The sequence below is a fragment of the Egretta garzetta genome, unplaced genomic scaffold (assembly GCF_000687185.1).
Source record: "Egretta garzetta isolate BGI_Z169 unplaced genomic scaffold, ASM68718v1 scaffold14, whole genome shotgun sequence".
In the NCBI taxonomy this organism is placed as follows: domain Eukaryota; kingdom Metazoa; phylum Chordata; class Aves; order Pelecaniformes; family Ardeidae; genus Egretta; species Egretta garzetta.
In genome coordinates, this window is record NW_009259588.1 from 5,292,606 (window position 1) to 5,309,866 (window position 17,261).

A 17,261-nucleotide genomic window follows, 5' to 3' on the forward strand; every position below is an offset into this window, starting at 1 on the left:
CTGGAACCCTTTTGAGCATTTCGCTCCCACCAGTTGCTACTCATCACCTCATTAAAATGTTCAAGTCTTACAGGAGCTCATAAAATTACAAACTACACGTGAAACGACTCATGGAATACATGAAATCAACTCATGAGAGATTGAAATAAGAGACTATAGCTGAAAACCAATTTAGAGTGCAGCCAAATTGGTATTAAGGACCAAGAAAGCAAGCACATCTTATATAACTCTTGCTTTTTCATTTCAAATTGTATTTATTCTTGTTCCAGTTCATTAAAGATAGAGAGTAACATTTTAGTGTCTCAGCACATCAAGTTTACATTTCACAACTGCAAGTCATATAGAAATTTTTAGGAATACTACAAAACTACATTTTAAAACTTGCTGAATTCTCAGCTTTTTGCCACAAAGCAAAAGAAAAGTCAATGTCAAAAATACAGGCACTATGATACCTTTTTTCTTCCCCACTAACACAGACTGAAAAGCCTAGGTTTCTCTGCAGTGAAATGTGTAAGAAGCAAGCTCACAGTAACTATCTTCTTCTCAAGTATTGTTCCAGTCAAAGAGCTAAATTCACATTTTTGCTGGAGCCTGAAGTTTCTACTTGGATGCCTAAACAGACTAAGTGTGAGAAATAAAAAAAACCAGAACTAAATAGAAGGAAAAAATAGCAATAAGAGATGGTATGGAATAGGAGACTGCTAAAACATACGGAAAAAGAAAAAACACGGCAGTTCATAAAAAAGATTCAAATAAAAATGAGAATTATGTAACTGTTCCGTTAGATCTCTTAGCCACTGAACTGAAGGTGTATGGAAGACCTTTCAATATGGAGGTTGATAATAATCAGAATTCAGGTTAATTATATCCTATCCCGCCCATTCCATAAAGAGGAATACAGAATCTCAAAAACTATACCAAATCATAAGTACCTCAGAAAGCTTACTAGTGGCTAAAGATAAATTTAAGTACTAAATAACCACCTCTCTAGTTAAAAAACCAAACATTCCATACTGTATTTGCAAAGACAAAGATATGCTATATTATTTTACTTAAGTAACGAAAAAAACCCTAATAGCCTCCCTACTACAGAGATTTCATTAGCAACCTGCTATCTGCAAAGAGTCAAACTCCTCCTGACTTTCACTGTGCCTACGTGTTCTATTAAAGACAGCATAACCTGGGGAACTCCTACATCATGCTTTGAAATCCAAGCTCTTTTGGTGATGATGAAAGCAAATAATCAGCCTGGTATCTTATCACCCACGTGCTATACACATAAAGAAAGCAACTTCAACCAAACAGCGTTAAAACCTAAGTTACTGTAATATCTGTAGGGAACCTAAGCCCAAGCACTAACTGACGTTTACACCCATAAATAAGGCATCTGAAAACATCCTAATGTTTCAAATGCATCGACTAACAAGAAAGGCAGAATTAGCATTCTGAAAAAAATGTAGGCTATACAACAGGTGATTTGTTTTCCTATCAAGTTCATATCTTAAAAAAGGGTATGAGTAGAAAAAACTGCAACATCTGTAAGGATTTTAAATGATCTTCTAAAGGGCCTTCACAACTTACAAGGACGTAAAAAGTTTGAAAAAATATTCTGTAGTTTTCTACACTGTCTTCCCTGACACTATACTGTGAGGTCAGAAATACAGCACATTAAAAGGGTATCTAAATTTGATTTTTAATATAGTTACCCTGCATTAAAGTTTTGTAGGAATATGCTAATCCAAGATTCTTATTGTCTGCACAATCACAATAAGAAATGAGCTGTTAAATTTTTCTCTATTTAAATGTTTCAAAATATGCCATAGACAGTTTGAGTCTTTCATTTCAAACTGAAAACAAGTTTAATTTTATGGAATGTTTCCAAGGAAACAGCATTTTGAACATGATAAACCCAGGTTTCAGATTAATCCAGTTCTACATAGAGAGGTAAAAAAAAAACCACAAAAGAAAGTCAGACAGTCATCTTGCATAGCACTTGAAACTGTTACTCTTGAAACATTTTGCTTCTGAGTCCTATAATATTCCTATTATTATTTACTGACAGCCCTATCACTTTCTGAGGCTGCACAATTCTGTCTTGTGATACTTGTCCCTAAGCACTAAAGCCTTTCTGGAGACCACACTGTCAGAAAAGAATAGTTGCACAGATGATAATATAACGTAAGTCTGGGCTGCAGCAAGATTATCATCTATACGTTGTATTTATGCAAATGAATCTCATAAGCAAGAAATAACTTAAAATATTTTGCAAGAAGCAGCAAGCAAAAAATTAATTCTCTCAACTTTCTTTTTAAATTAGAAATCTTCATTTCTAGAAAACATCAACAAAGAAATAAAACTCTATTGTTCCGGTTCCACATATTTCTGACCAGTTAAACGCAAACCTCAAATAATCCTCTTGAACATTTAGTTGCTGTTCATTTCTGTCAAACGTCTGGTCTCACACACTCAGATAAAAAATGAATTACTGCTACAGTTTAAGAAAAGATACACTTGCTGATTCATGATCCAATCTCTTCTTGCAGCTGCTGCAATTCAAATGAAGACACTAACGCAATAAAGCTACTTCAGACTTTATCAGATTCTACCCTGTACACAAGTATTCTGCTAATAATGCCCCAAGACATACTTATATGTAAATAGAGATCAAGTGAAGTTTGCATGTTGTTGTAACAAATGCCTGTTATTGTAACAACTGCTGAGGACGCGTCAGAACTGTGAAAATAGGTCTTAAGACTACACAAAGTTTTTACATTAGATTAGTAGCCTACAGAAATAAATACAAACAAAACAGCAACAGACAGTGTTCTGTATTTTGTTTATTAGTTTATGCTTTTGTTGTGATCAAGAAAATGGGATGCTAAAGGGAAAGCCAACTTACTGCAACAGAGACAGTTTGCAATAAAAAAGTATGGTTTCTGTTTAAAGAGTCACTCATACCTGCTCTAGAAGACAACAAAGCATTTGTATTTCACAAACATCACTCAAATGCACTAAAACATCTCAGGCTAAACCACAGGCATGGGTGTCATGAAAACTCAAACTTCATTCTCACAGTATTTTTGTTTTGGATAGTTTTTCCTTTTTTATTTCTTCACCCACTTCATCACATACACAACACATACTACAAGATACTGCCAAAACAACAGATGACTGATTGTATGGCCAGTGTTAAAAACAGGTGTCTAAAGCCTTATTAACACTGCTTTACCAACAAGCATACTGATTACCTGCATGAGTTGCTGTAGTAACATTTTATTTTAGTGCAGAACACTTAGCAAAACTTACACATGCAATATAAAGCATGATCATGAAGATCTGCATCAGTACAACCACACCACAGACTAAACAACCATGCTCACAGAAGTGTAAGCTAAGTGCTATCTGCTAAAAGACTAAAGCCTTTCTAAACTTAGTTTTCATTTTTTTCTTCTAGATGGCTTACCACTTCCAATTTTTGTTTTCATTCTTCTTTTTTATCTAAAGAAAGCCCATCTGCTTAGAGGATTTTGCATTTCAAGCATACATCTTCCTCAGCTGTTCTAAAAGCACTAAAGACTCTGTAGAAGTAAATGGCATTACTATCATTGACTCATTGCCCATTACAAATCAATGAATAAGATAAAGAATGGACAGAAACTCAGGATACTGAGGATGATAAAGGCATTTTCCCCAAAAATTCATTTTCCCCGGGAAAGAAACAGACAAAAAGTTTCTCCTGGTAAAAGATTTAAAAAAACAAAAAGCTGTATTTAAACTAAAATTAAATGGGCATAAACTGGTACCATAACCAAAAGTAGCATTCCCACTCTCCCGGGCCCAGATGCTCATTTCTGCCCCAAGCGCCCCTCCGTTTTGCTACCATAGCTACTCACCAAGTGATACAAACAGCCATGCTGGGGAATGAACCTGGCTGAAAACTAGTTCACTCTTGAAGTAATGTTATAACATAAAATAATGGAAGGTAGCTTGCTGCTGAAAGCCAGGTAGCCACTGGACACCCTTGAGACAGCCCAGTATGAAATGCTGAAGACTGCAACCTGAGGTTACAGCAAATCTCAAAGACAACAGAGAGAGAGAGAGATTATAGACGACTCTTCACCATTAAAGAAGGATGCCCACAGCAACAGCGCAAAGCTATTGGACTTGTAGTTTACATAAACTGTGACAGTATCATGCAAGTGTCTTTAGTTGTGTAAGAGGGAAACGTTAACTGGTATCTGAAATAAAGTATTAACTGTGGGGCTGTAAGGCAGATGCATTACCGCTCTACACAAAGCAAGAGGACCTAAATACATGAGACACTAGCACAACCAAACTCAGTAAAAAGCAGCATAAGAAAACTGAAATTAAGATTTGAGAGAGACTGGAAAAAGTTTCATTTGGATATACTTACCTAGCTAAGAGAATGGCCACCATGGAGGTCATCTTTGGAAAGCGAGGGACAGTTACAGCATTATAACAGATTTAGAGACCAAGGCTTACAGCCCCACAAGAACAGGTCCCCAGGACTTAGCACACCCTTGTTCATTCCCATTCCTAGATTGCCAATGTCGTTTGCTTTAATTAAGCTCCTATTCTAGAAATTTAGATGAAACTAAAAATAGAGTTGTATGCAAAAGGCAACACCATGCCTATCTCACTCCCTTGAGCACTGCATTAAGAAATTACAGAACAAAAACTACACGTTACTTCTGGTTCTCTGACAGATCAATTACAAATGAGGGCTGCATCAAGAGCTTACAAAGGCTTAATTTAAAGCTAAAACTATGTTTAGCTTCCCCAACTACATCAGAATTTTTGACAGTACTTGCTGCAATACTTTGCATTAACTGACACATATATGTATTTATTCATTTTAAATTAACTGGAGATTTCAACAGAGATGCAGATATAATTTATTGCAGTTAATACTCTCCTTCCTACCATGCTTTCTAATCACCTTGGTACTGTTTCCCATACTTACACCCATTACTCATCTACTGTTACCATCTCCAATCGTTCTCATCACTGTCCACAATGTTCCATGTGAAGCCAAACAAAACAAAGCAAAAGAGAGCATTAAAGCAGTAAATAAATAGAGGTCCTCAGACTGCAAAAGGAGACATGAAATTAAGCAAGAAAACTGAAGAAATAAAGAATAACAGAAAATATTTACAGAGCAACTTGACAGCCGGTTAGCACTTTTAGCAAGAATTTTAAAATATTTAAGATAATTATTTCACATATCTGCACTGCAGCAGCACATAAAGATGTATGGACTCTTTGTGCCAAACGCTGTCATCATAGTTTAACCCCAGCCGGCAGCTAAGCCCCACCCAGCCGCTTGCTCACTCCCCCAGCAGTGGAATGAGGGAGAGAATTGGAAGAGTAAAAGTGAGAAAACTCATGGGTTGAGATAAAGACAGTTTAATGGGTAAAGCACAAGGAATTCATTCATGACTTCCCATGGGCAGGCCAGGGTTCAGCCCTCTCCAGGAAAGCAGGGCTCCAACATGCATAACAGTGACTTGGGAAGACAAATGCCATCACTCTGAACGTCACTCCAAATGTCACCCCCCCTTCCTTATTCTTCCCACAGCTTTATATGCTGAGCATGACATCATACGATATGGAATATCCCTTTGGTCAGTTGGGGTCAGCTGTCCTGGCTGTGTCCCCTCCCAACTCCTTGTGCCCCCCCAGCCTCCTCGCTGGTGGGGTGGAGTGAGGAGCAGAAAAGGCCTTGACGCGGTGCAAGCCCTGCTCAGCAGTAGTGAAAACACCCCTGTGTTATCAACCCTGTTTCCAGCAGAAGTCCAAAACATAGCCCCATGCTGGCTACTGTGAAGAAAATTAACTCTACCCCAGCCAAAACCAGCACAGCTGTACAAATACCAAGACAGTTTTTGTTTTAATGATATTTCAACCTTATTAACAACCTTAATTCTCACTTCTCTTTTTCTTATCTGTTGCTGCATGGCCCTACCACCCCTTACTGAGGTATCAAAAAGCAACTTCACTCTTCAACCGCTCTGCAACACCAGCCTCCATACCATTTCTTACTTCCTATTAAGCCTGCTTTTGTGCTTTCTTCAATGTGTCCATAATGCCTAGAAGCTGATCATCATGAACATCTGCAAAAGTAACACATTACACATCTTCCAATTCCTACTCAAGACTATTACCCCCCAAATATGTGAAGAATTTAATGACCTAGGTCATTAGTATGACAAAACCAATGCTGCTCTTGCACAGACAGCTATGACAAGCCATACTGGAAGCCATGCCATATTCATGCCCTATACTATAAAAGAGCTGTGAGTCGTCAGAGGAGTAGAATAATCTTTGTGATTGCCCAGCAACTTTGAGATGCGCAAGATCATATTCCAGGAGCAGTGCCATCAAGTGCTATGCACAGCAGCACAAAAAATAAATCTCCTAGACTAGGTTTTTAGTAAAGGTTTTTGATGATTTAAGGCAAGTCATGCTAAGTAGAGCACACAAGCGAGAATGCTGTTAGACTCGCCCATATAACATCAACGAAATACATTAAGCTGAGTTTCTTTAAAAAAAGTAATTATAAATAGTAAAGGCTACTAACCAAAGGGAACTCCAGATAAACACCATTAAATTATCCATTGACATTTATGAAAGTTGAAAGCCGTACTTCAGCTTCCAGATAGATATCTGAGTTGCCTCAGGTAGTCTAGGATTTATTTTAAACAGGACTATAAAATACAGCTGTAGTGCTCCCACAGCTAGGCTCAAGCCTTGAGAATAGATGCTTTTGCAACAGGAAGGTGTTTTAACTAATTGACCCTATTAGTTACATGCTGGTCCTCTACAGATATGGTCTTCCTGAACTCTGTTCCCATTACCAGATGCCAAGTAAGTAAATAAAAAAAATAAAAAAAAAAAAAAAAACGGTAAAAATGTACCCAGAGCAAGCCAGGTGAAACACAACAGACAGTGAGAAAGAACTAATAAACCCTATCAGACACAAACTGGTCTCTATAGACCTACTTATATATCTCTGCATTAAATTTCCCAGTTTACGTATTACGGGAAAATTTATTAGTTCGAACGCAGCGTAACATTGAACAGCAAGAGATACACACTGCACCTAGTCAAAGACCTCTTGGACCTGAAAACAGGGTCTAGAGATACACACATTGCATCCAGTGAGACTCCACATATCGACTCCTGCTCTTCACCAGCTAAACTACATTTGGATTTGGCTCTGTGCACAGCACCCATACTATATTATACAATGAAAAAAATGAACATCTCGGCTCATTATACAGCTAATGTTTCATAAAGTGACACTAAAAAAAGTCACAAGGCTGAAGCAAGGACAAAGCAGTATGTGTTATCATTAACTGAAAAAAGTACCCCTCCATTTTTTTACGCAATGACAGCAGGCAACTTCAGATGTACACCTCAAATAACCACTTAAACAACAAAACCTTTAAACACTTTACTCAAAGGTGTTTTCTACTTCTGTAGGATTGCCTTGAGTGGCCTACTGAATTAGAAATTACTAAAAAGCAACACAAAAAGGTCTAAGGTAAAGTGTTAGAGGAGCAATTTAAAAATGACATCCCCACACACATGGAGGCTTTTTGAAATCCATCACTTCAAAAAAGCTTGCTTCCAAATTAAGCAGGCAGAAATACATTTCAGGAAGAGACATGTGCATCACTAGCAACTCCCAGTAAGAACAACTTCTTAGCTGACAGTAGCAGGGCAATTTTTAAAAAATGTTTAAGGAATTAAAAAAAAAAAAATACCACCCACACCACAACAGGTGTTCCTAAAATTGATAGCAAAACACTACTCAGAACACTAATTTCTATTGTCTTGATTTAAAAATAATTAGGTCTTCATAGCGTGACAAAAGCAACTAGTTTTTTATAGCAAAGAAATCTTCCAGGGATAACTTTTGGGAACAGAACTGATAACGAACTCATAAATGCTACCACAAGGCAACAGCAGTACTAAGAGGCTATTCTTTCAAAGTATCTCTACACAATACTGTAAGCAGAACAAAAAAGTTTGAACACTGTTTCTGACTTACAGAAGGCTTACAGAACACTGCGAAAATGGAAGAAACAGCAGCAAGACAGACAAAGAAAAGACAAAGGTACCGAATTTCATCCGAAGAACTACGACGTAGTTCTCTTTCTCAAGATTTACAATAGGACATAAGCATCCACAACATGCTCCTACAGTACCTAGGACAAGGACATTCAATCCTGACTAGAACCCTGAAGTAGAACCACAGCATATACCACAGCATATCAGAAAGAAGTATTGCTGATGTGGTCCTACACAGGCAACAAAATCAATGTCTCAGGATTAAAACACACCCTCTAACAAAAGCAGTGGAAGACGAAAATGAATTCAAATGGTCTAGCAAAGACTTCATTAGCACTTCAGGACTTTCCCAGGTGAGATTGTATCTGTCTCAGTAGACTTAAAAGCATGGCATCACCTGCGCTTCAACAGATTCATGATTTGGATGGATTCTGCGAAGCAGCAGCTGCACTCACTCATCAACTCTTGTTCTTTCCATAGGGTGACAAATTCTCAGGCACCTATCCAGAACATTCCCCTTTATTTTTATTACCATTCACCAACAAGTAGTCTTAAGAATAACTTTCTGGTTTACAATTGATACGACATCTTTGAAAAGACTGCAGTGAGGAGGTAAATTGGTCCACTGCACACCCTAGAAACTTCCTAAAAACTACATGAAAGTCTGTAACCATATGGTCAAAAGCCAACAGCTTTAAAGGTAAGAGCAGGGTCAAACCATGGTCATTCAAACCCTAACTTCTCTGTCAAGAGAAAATGAGAAGATGCTGTTATGGTATCTATGATGTACAATGATTTGTGGACAATAAATACCACAATCAACTCCCTTAAAACAATCAAATACCAGAGTGTGACTTCTCATGAAAAAGGAATTAAGCTATATCAAAAGTATTAAAATATGAAAACAAGTTTTGACATCTGTTGACTGAAAGATTACGTGAGACAGTATTTCAAGTAATAATTAATTAATAATGCACTCAATGCTTACCCATCTCTTCCCTTACTGACAATTTTGACTTCAAAATAGTATATGCCGCAGGCTGCAGGTATAGGATGTGTAGCTCGAACAGAAGCAGCATCTTTTGGAGTTTTCCCATGACCTGAAAAACAGTTGCATTCAAAACACAACAAAAATGTATTTTAGATAACTGCAGAAGATGATTCAAAGGTATATATACCAACTACTCAAAATAGAAGGCTTATGTAATGAGCAAACAGTATACAATATCCTAATCAGCCTCATTTTTATGCTAGAATATTTTCTTCCAACACTAAGTTTTCATTGTAGGCACCTGCACTGCAACTAAGCATGCTATGAGAAGTTCTGGATATACTACTCTAAAAGGTTCTACAACTATTTGAAGGGAAACTAGAAAATAGTTTCACCACAGTAAGTAACATTGACAAAAGCCCACCTGGGTTTGAAAGAACTGTATGATTTCTCAAATGCACAGGGCTTACTCATTTTTATAGACTGAAACATGTTATAACTGACTTCAATCTAATGCTTAGTGCTTCTGAATCTTCAAGTTATTTAAGATACTTTAATTCTAATGTCCTTCAGAATAAACATCAGCCATTATATAGAAACTACAACTCATAATTAATTTCTGTGTTCCGAATGTTATTTCAGGACAGCATTAAGCATTACAGCCTGCAACTGAGCTAATGCAGCTCCTACTCCTTTTTCTTATAAGGCTCGCTATGTATCAGCTCTGCTACAAGAATCCCCAATGCCAGCTCTTGTCTATTCTAGGAATTTTCAACCTGAACCCGAGAGCCACTTACACTCCACTCAGACTAACTTTTCTGAATGCGTCACCCTCTTCACAGCCCTTTGTTCCAAAGGCAACTTGGAAGCAGGCTTTTGGCCAGATTATTTGTTTTAGCAGCAACCTGTTCAAGGAAGCTCAGTCTCTCCAGACACACCAAATCCCTCAATTATTGTGTGAAAGTCACATATGGGGTCACAAGTCAAAGTTTTAAAAAAATAAAAAAAAAAAAAAAGAAAAGAAAAAAAGAGGAAGGTGGAAAGTATATTGGATCCTGTCAAGAAGTATTTCAATAAGATAGCAACCAGGAACAGATTGTCATTGCCATAAGAATAATTCATGCAGATCCCATGCCCAGGCTCATGTGGCTCTGAGGCATGATGAAAAGAGATTACTGTTTTGAGTGTGCTGTACAAATCACTTGGGCTGCAGCACTCCAGCTATCATCTCCAGTCCAGACATGGAGGCCTGCTGCACCTGCACTGCAATTGATCTGCGTATGCCAAAAAAACCACCCCATACTCCTTCCAGTGGCATTAACACTGGAATTACTGCTCAGGCACAGATTAATCATGTCTCCTGTTTAGCAAGTCAGGTCATACATCAAGGAAGAAGCTGCAGAAAAATTACAGCATAGCCAGCCCAAAAGATCAGGCACAGCTGACCTACACTACAGAGCCCTCTAGTGTAAATGTTGGTAAACCAGTAAATGCTTATCTGCCTGTAGAGCCAGCACCAACCATCTCTTACCAAATGGCATATACTCAGCCAAGGAGAACTCTCCATTTCACTATGGCTGCATTTGCATCCAAAACTTTGCTAGCACAGCATGAATTTTTCACTCACTGAGATTAGGTTTAACCTACAAAGTTTTTCTAATGTAACTAGTTCACCTCAGTGTGTAACTACCTCAAGGCAACTAGCCAACTATCTTACTTTTCTGGGTGCAAATGCATTACTCACTTCAATATGTGTTTATTAAACATTTTATATAAAGATCCTTTGATCACCTCACAGGTTTTACAATATTAAGCTTATTACCTACCTTCTGCATGTTGTTTTTAGAAGTCCCACATGAAGGAAAAAAAGTAATTTACTCCTCCATACACAAGACACCATGCACGTTTTATTGTTCACCACTTTCAGGTTATTTCCTCAGGCTATGCCAAGGAAGGTAATAACCAAGTACATAACCTTAGAGCTTCCATAGGTTTGCTTGTTTTTCAAGTGCTGATAGCTCACTATTTAGCTACTATAAATTAGATTATCATTTCTAAGTATGCAGAAATCCTTCAGCTAAAAAGCACCCAAAACTTTATGGGCAGAACATTAAACTCCTGAGAGATCCCTTAAATTCAGATAGCTCTGATTAAACGATGCAGTAGTTTGGTGGGGGGTGGGGTGGGAAAGCAAAGATACTTTCTTTTTAAACGTCCTTAGTTTTTTAGAATAGACAGCAAAGAAATTCCCTTGGTTACTCTCTGCACTTGACAATCTGTGTAGTTTCAGTCTGAGGCAGTCTCCTTATTTGGGCAAGTGTTCCCCATAGAAGACTAAAGTAGTAGGAACTAGCCAAATATTATTGAAAATGTACCTGCTATTACCCAACAGACTTTGTTTTGTGAAATCACAAGCTAAGTGTTTGGAAACAATACCAATTCAAGGTATTCTTAGCACCTCTTCCTGAAACTAGTCCCCTTCTGCCATCCCCTCCCCAATCCAGGCAGCTATTTGCAAGGCTGTACCATAAACCAGATTGATTAGCTGATCGGGCTTTAAGAAACCTACCAGATTTTTTTTTTAAGCAGCAGATCAGTTCCCTGATCCAGTTCACAACACAGCCACACACAGCTGTCACACTGCAAATAAGAGGTCGACACAGGGGCAGAAGTAACAGGATACCTTACCAGTATTGCCAAACACTTCATGTGGTGAAGCAACATGCTTGGGGAAGTCAGTGCCCAAAACTACTTTCATCCCATTAAGACAGAAGACACCCTAAATTTAGAACTGCTGTCCTTTTAATATAATCTCCTATGAATCCCATTTTACTACTTGAGTATGCTGCTTTTATTTGTAGTTACATACCGTTACTATTTCTAACAGCAAACTCAACAGCATCAAGCAGTTAACTACTTTCAAATATTCCACATACCTCTCTGTTGTCTCAACACACTAGTTCAGACTTTCAGCACTACCAAGCTACGCTGGATTACAGGAGGAGTCAGGAGATACCGGTTATCAGCCAGCTTTAAAACAAGAAAGAGGCTCTTTACAGAGCAGGTAGCTGAACTGCAGAATTTCTTACCAAAGGGTATTAGGGATGCTGAAGTGGACACTGGGTAAGCTTCTAGAACAGAAATTAACTGAGAAACTGCCTTCTGCTCAGGATGTCCTTCAGCTTAAAATGGCTGAAAACTGAGAGGGGAAAACACAGATACACCATATTTGCCCAACATGGTTTTTGATTTTTCTGTAGGCACTCAGTTATGGCCACTGTCACTAATGGGACACGAAGTTGAGTGGCCCATTAGCTTGACATTACATACTGCTGCCATGTTCTTTGGTAACCCGAATCCCACTTCCTTGCTTGTGAATAAAAAGGAATTTTGACACCCAGCTCTGAACTTCTGAATTGGAGGTTCCAAACGCCTGAAGCAGATCATACGAACACTTGCCTTACGTTCCCCAAAACAGACCTCTTTCACAGTTGCAAGCTACAGTTAACACATTTCAAAGAACACTTTTAAAGTATGTCTTATTTAACACTAAAAATTAATCATTTTCAGCGTTAAAGAGAGAATTCTGCAAACAGATGCATCGGGGCAGAGAAGGAAAAAGAGGTGTACAAAGCTAGAACTTTACACTGTAAACCAGATCACAGTCAAGTTCAATTACCAGAATTGTTCTCGATTGGGCTTTTGTAAAAGTGTTTAACAACTATGAGTTTATCACGCTTAAGGAGCAAAGCTTTACTTTATTTTTTAAGCAGTCATTCACACTGATGATTTTTACTAAAAGTAGTAACATCAGTCCTTTAGCAAAATTAAATTGGAATTAATATAAATTCCATCTACTCGAAAAAGACAAATCAAATAAAATCATATTTGGAGAAGCCACTTCAGCTTTCAAAAATATAACCTTTGAACCTAAATCTAAGTGTAATGCATATGCACCAAATAGTCCAAAAGAAGTCTATGGGAGTGTCTACCTAGACAAAAGTAAGCATGTTTATATAGTTTAAATCCTTAAATGAAGTTTACATAAGCTGAACTGCAGTTATTTCCAACAGGTGGTTCAATGACTTGCTCACACTGCCAAAAATAAAATAATCAAGGCCTAATCTTCTGTTGAATTCCTTAGGAAAGTTTCACTGAGACAAGAAAAAAAAAAAAAACGTGCAAATTACTGATTTTACTTCAACTTTTTCCCCAGTTTAAAAAAGCAAGACATCTCAGAACTACAAAGGCATCTGAAACATCCATACTGTACTGAATGTACTTCAAGTGTTTTCTTCCAGAAAAATTGACACCATCCTTGTATCACTGAATGACAACACAGACCTGTTACTATAGAATCCTCTTCTGTTTGTTACAGAAATCGTGATGCATAGTTTGCACTGACAAATAATAATTTTGTACTTTTTTTTTTTTTTTTTAGTTTGGCACTAGAGACAGTTCAAAGGCAAATGCACTGTAAATATGTGCCTGGTTAAGATTTCCTGGCCTGCGATACATTAGAAAAAGTTCATGCAATGGCAGCTTACTCAAAATTGCGTAACTTTCCTCAGCTTTTTTTGGACAATCGTCACAAGACTAACTTAAGTGAAGTTACTATAGGACTTTTCATGATTTCAGCACTAATGATTTAGTCTGTTTACCTAATCCTGTATATAGTTTCTTTCATAGTTACAATCTGCATTGAGTTTGTATTTTTATCTCCTTATACTACATAGCACAGATGATTATCTGCTGGAAACTGAACTTGTCTGTCTAGTGGAACGTTCATATTACATACAGCATTTATGAAATCCCTGTTTTTCAACAAGATCCATGTGTTAATTCTGAATCTTTTAGAAATATGTGGGAATATTTTTAAAGATGTCTTACCTTAATAGCTACTTATTTTATGCGGTAACTGCTTTACGCGCAGCATACGCTTGCCTGAACCCTTATGCTTTCTTTACCACTTACCTATAGCTCAGAGCTGCTAATACTACAATTAAGTGAAATGACACACATTTTTTTCTGAAACTTTTTTCCATGTCTCACTTATATAGATATACCCCGAACAACAGTCACTAGGACAGCATTAGCTTTCTATCAGCTCGCACAGCTAATGGCCAGCAACACAGAAATGTATGTCTGTCCATCTAAAAACCAAAAATACCCTTAGGTATAGTCTCTAATATATTACAGTATCACTGATGCCAACATATATGTATTTCATACCCAGATTTTGACAAAGTCAGAATTCATAGAAGTATAACATAACAGTTCACTGCGGAAAGAAATTAGCCTGTTCTGGTAAACAATGCTGCAGTCAATGCATCTTCCCCTCAACCACCTCCCCATTTATGTTCTCCATTATTTTTTTTTTTTTAAGTAACACTATGATTCTGAGAGGTAACACAAAAAAGCACTGACCCTCAGGTTTTGTTGAACCTCAACAAAATTTAAAGAGCTGTTATCCTGACGCTAGACTGTATTCCTTTCTTTAAACCTCCACTGCCTGATCAGTCCCTGGGTTTCCGGCACTTTTGATTTTTAAGCACTCTGTAGCATGCTTGCAAAAAGCTTCAGGTCCAGAAATGTAGTACACAAAGCATCACAGCTGCAATGGGTAGAAAGAGACATCTACTGCAGCTCATGTTGCCATACAAGTTGTCCACTGGCATGCAAGAAAATGAAAGGAATCTTCAAAATTACATAGAGAGGACCATCATTCCTCTCACAAACCAATGAAACAAAAATATCAGTGCTCACAATACATCAGCACATTAAAACTATGAAGGTAGTTATATGAAAAAATTACTTTGAAAGCTTTTAATCCGATTGTTCCCCTGCCCCCCATCTTTTCAGAGGCAAGTATTCCCAACACATCCAGGGTGGAAGGACAGAACTGGTGTTACCACTTTCTGCCTCCTACCAGTCACAGACAAGAGGAAATTACTCCAGAAAAATAGTTTTGTAGCCAGAAATCTATAGAGACAGCAGAGAAAGCTTAAGTGTACAAGGTACCTATACTACAGTAACAGAAAACAGTAAGAATTGCTTCTTGACTACTGGTGGCTTTGGACAGATCCACCTTCTCCCCCTTCCCAGAGTATTTTGGTCAAGAACACAACAGATCTTCATCCACGCTCAATGTGTGATTCAAATTTCTTTTCAACAAAAAGTCTTACAGTTCTTCCACAACTACTTAGATAACAGCAGAAGCACTGAAAGTGCCAATATTCCACAGGAAGATACTTTGAATGCTTTCTTTTCAGACCTCTATTTGCAACTGATTTGTACAAACAACATTTCACAGTGCTAAGCACATTCTTACTTGTTATCTTCCCTTATTCTCCTCACCAAACCTCATTTTCTTCCCTTTTATTGTGTTCTTAGGGCTGAAGAATCCAGGAGGGAGAGAAGGCAGCAGATGCTTTAGTGTTTTTTTCCCCAGTTCTCAGGTAGGAATGCCCTGATACCATTCACTGCTTAGCCCAGTTAGCAACTCCAGGTACCAGACTGGTAACGTATACATGGGGCTGCCCTAATAGCCACCTTTATTAAATTACCAGGAAGAAGAGATGGGCCACTTAGGAGGCCATTCACTCCCATTTGCAGTTAGGAGAAAGAAAAGTGTACATGTTATATTAGCACCTCTCCTTTTCACAGTCCTCTGGGCTAATCTAGGAACTCTTCAACCTTCATCACTTACTATTATTTAAGAGCTAGAGTAAAGGTATTTTATTATTATTATTATTACCTACTAACTGTGCTTTATGACTTCTGGTAGAGTATCCACAGTATTTCCTATGTTACCTATACTTCAGAAACATGCTGAGCCTCTTGTAATTTCCTTGAGGTAATGAATTTCTTTTTTTTAACACCAAGGGAAAGGAAAGAAGTGAGGAAAAACAAGGATAGCACAAAGAAAGCTTGAAAATATACTTCTACAATTACACTAACAGACCAGAGACGTTCCATCTCTAAATCCTAGCTCATGAGCAAAAAGAGTTGGTCAAAGCAAAACAAACCAGCAGTAGGACTTGATGGCCATAAAGCTATGATCATCTTATAAGAAAAAAAACCCAAACACGCCACCACTAAGCACCAGAAAATAGAAAATGCTTCTAAAAATACAAGGTCATAAAACACTGAACAAAAGCCAGGAAATTCAGAGTTGAGTATTAAATAACACGTCCTTAAATCACTTGGTGCCTCCCAGAAACCCGCTCTGTAGTCATCAACCTCCTTTACTATATTTGTATGGTGCATTAAACTTAGCATTTCTAACAGAGTATTTTGTATGTAATATTAAAGCTTGAGAGTACATTTAATCCTTTCATGGCAGCCAAATCCTGCCATGTGTTTCTGTTGCCGTTTTCCTCCTCCGATTAAACAGTAACATGTTTATCAAGATTTCACTTGAATTTCTCCACTGCAAACTCTGAGAAAGGGTAATTGCAAGATTGTTTTTTTCCCCTCCCATTACGTTCATTTGACTACAGACTGACAAAAGATCCAAATCTTCACAGCCAACTCCGAGGTGGTTTTGAATCCACAACACTTCTGCTTTAGGACTTGGGCCTAGAACACCAGATGTGTCTGTTTTTTCAGGTCAGAGTGTACGCTTGTTTCCAGGTTTTATATTTCATAACAATCAACGCAAATTTTTGTTCTATTGCCTCTTGCTGATTTATACAAAGGCATACTCATGATTTTCACCTCTTCTTTGAAAAATCAGGAACTTTGAAATGTCTAGGCAGAAAGTTATAAAGTCACCTTTATTAATGCATGTCCTATTGTCATTCCTTCTCTCAAATCACTCCGTAGTCTGTACAATAGTTCGGCAAGCCTATTACCAGTGACTTTAATGCCATTTTTCACAGTTTAAAAATAAACCGTGTTTTTCTCTGTGCTTTCCCCTCCCGTCATTTCCGTGTTCAATAGCTTAACGCTTGCTGCTCTTAACTCCATTTAACCCTTGCTCTTCTCGAGAGGAAAAAAAAAAAAAAGCCACTTCTTTTCTCGCTCATTACCATCAGCAGGACACGTCATGCCGATTCTCCTTTATTCTCCTGCCTCAGACCCAAGCCTTCTGGTGATACCTGAATCCACGGAGGAAGTCTCCGAGTTTACATAATGCCCACTCCAGAAGCATCAGGAGGGGGGGGGGGCC

General features: G+C 37.9%; 1 protein-coding gene across 2 annotated transcripts in view; it reads right to left on the minus strand.

The window, feature by feature from the left end:
- Positions 1–12,116, minus strand: part of RANBP9 (RAN binding protein 9) — a 36,337-nt gene extending 24,221 nt beyond the window's left edge. For both annotated transcript variants that reach the window (XM_035893459.1, XM_035893457.1), the window contains exons 1-2: positions 12,025–12,116; positions 9,086–9,197 (exon numbers count right to left, since the gene is read on the minus strand). The gene's annotated coding sequence lies outside the window, so the exon portion shown is untranslated. The remainder of the gene's footprint in view (positions 1–9,085; positions 9,198–12,024) is intronic.
- Positions 12,117–17,261: the final 5,145 nt, after the last annotated feature.